We start from the raw sequence: 2,693 nt of genomic DNA, 5'->3' as shown, positions 1-2,693 counted from the left end.
TATGAGTGACACCAAAAGGAGGCAAGTCCTCATCTGAGAAAGTAACTGGGTTACCTAGTATTTTGACAGGGATTTCACTGAACAAGAATACCCTGCCAGAGGTTTATATGTAGGGTAATATAATTCAAACAATTCGCCTGACTAGTATTATTAAGTGAAATAACAGGTAACAAATAATAACACAAAGATTTTATACATGGAAAAACCCTGGGAATAAGGGAAAAAACCACGGGCACAAAGCTAGGAGTGATTGTTACTATGATTTTAGATAGCCTAACAGAGTATTGATATATCAGGCGTGACAGGCGAAATTATAATGCTTAAGAATACACAAATGTAAGTAAGAATGAGAGAGTGTCAAATATCCTTTCTGATTCTGTCTTCTCTTGCATTTATACTTGTTTTCACCATTTTCTTCTCTGCCGTTTAGGGTTTCCTGGTTAATAGGACATGTGCCCTATTTACCCGGAGGTAGTTGCCGTTGCTTTTGACTATTGCCTATATCTTTTCCTTCTTGAATTGGTCTTCCTTTTTTGTAAGGAGTATATATAAACTGCCTGCTTGTCGCCTGCAATGTTTATTCGACGTTTGCCTGACGTATTTCTCTTTCAGGCTACTGGTTATCTTTCGCCTGTCTTTCATCAACTCCTGTTTGGTTCCTGTCCATACTTGATCAATGCCTGGTTTCTGATGTCTTTTGCTTGGAACTCGGCTTTGGTTGTTTCCTGGCCTATGTTAGGTCAGGCAGGATAATTTTGGGCCCAACAATTGCCCCATATCTGCTTATTCCATTATTGGGTCTGGCCAGGAATAAGGAGATAAAAATTTGGGCCAGGCAAAGGATTGTGCAGGGATTTTTTATCGGATTAGAATTAGTGTTTGATTCAACTTCTTGTAACGGCTATTTGACTAGATTTGTACCTGTACATTCATTTGGCGTTTTTATGTTAGAGTAATGCCTGTCAGGAGGGCATATGGCCCTCATTCCTGTGTTTTTGGGAAATGGTGGCTCTGTTTGCCTGTCAGGAGGGCTTTTAAAATGAGGGTGGTTGCCGGTCAAGAGGGCTTACGGCCCTCAGCCTGTCAGGAGGGCTTATTTTGACAAGTACTCTAGTCTATTCCACCATTGTACTTATCTTTTATGTACTGAGCTCAGTTTAGTTTTTAGGTCAGGCAGGCAGGTGCCAAATTGTAGAGCATTTTAGAAATGCTATTCAGGTTAGGTGGAGTGGCCCTCAATCCTGAACATTTGTTTAAGCCTAAAATGTAGCATATAACGAGTGAAAAGAAGGCGTAAAACAAGTTTTCAGGATTGGAATAAAGTTTTAGACAAAGCTAAGAATAACAGGCAGGCAGTTTAGCACATAGTAGGAAGTTCTATTGACACGTATATAGAGTAGGTAGTTTTACCTGCTTCTTAAATATGAAATAGTTTTAAGTGGGAAATGTTCCAGGATCTAAGGATCATTTCTCCTTCCAAAGTTTGTAGTAAGCTCCTTGTCCTACTATTGAATCAATTAGGTACGATCCTTCCCATGTAGGGGCTAGGTTGCCTGCATTTTTTTCTCTGGTGTTGGGGAAGACTTTTCTTAGGACTAGGTCTCCTTCTTTGAATACTCTGATGTTCACATTTTTGTTATAACTTCTGGCTACTGCCTGTTGGTAGGAGGCTTTCCTGACATTGGCTGCATCCCTTAGTTCTTCTGTTAGGAGCAGGTTATCTTGCAATAGGGGCATGTTCTCTTCTATGGTGTTCAAGCTGCTTCTGGTGGTTGGCACATGAATTTACTTGGTATTCGCTTCATGACCATAGACCAAGGAATATGGTGTCTGGCCTGTGGCAGTTTTGGGTGTAGTCTTGTCAGCCCACAGTACTAGGGGTAGTTCTTCTACCCATCTTCCTTTTCTTATTTTTAGCTTTTTCTTCAGGCAGCTAATTACTACTTTGTTGCTTGACTATGCCTGTCCGTTGGCTTTTGGATAGCCTGGTGTGGATGTGACTAGGTTGATATTCCATTGTGCACATAAGTTTGCTGTTCTCTTTCCCACAAATTGTGTACCATTGTCACAAACTATTTCTGAAGGTATTCCATATCTGCATATGATATTCCTTTTGATGAATGATATAACATCTTTTCTTTGACTTGCCTGTAAGAGTCGGCCTCTATCCATTTGGAAAAGTAGTCAGTCATTTCTAGCATGAAAACTTTTTGTCTAGGCGCTTGAGGTAATTTGCCTACTATGTCCATGCCCCTTTTGATGAATGGCCAGGGGGCTGAGATGGAATGTAGTAGCTCTGATGGTTGATGGATATAAGGGGAGTGGATTTGGCAGGCTTCACATTTGGAGCTATATGCTATGCAGTCAGCTCTCAGGGTTGGCCAAAAATAGCCTGTCCTGAGGACTTTGCTTGCCAGGCTTCTGCCACCTTTATGATTTCCACAGTATCCATGATGTATATCTTCTATGACCTGTCTGGCTTCATTTGGTTCCAGGCAACGTAGGTAAGGTCCAGCCTGAGACTTTTTAAACAAAGTGTTATTTATAATGGTATAAGTGGAGGCTTTGATTTTTAGGCCCCTTGCTTCGTTTTTATCTTTAGGGAGTATCCCCTATAAGAACCAATCATAGTAGAGTTTAGTCCAAGAGGTTGCGTCTTCCTGGATAGGACAAATTTGGTCAGGCCTTTCTAT

The sequence above is a fragment of the Silene latifolia genome, chromosome Y (genome assembly GCF_048544455.1).
Source record: "Silene latifolia isolate original U9 population chromosome Y, ASM4854445v1, whole genome shotgun sequence".
NCBI lineage: Eukaryota > Viridiplantae > Streptophyta > Magnoliopsida > Caryophyllales > Caryophyllaceae > Silene > Silene latifolia.
This window is presented reverse-complemented; position numbering follows the sequence as displayed.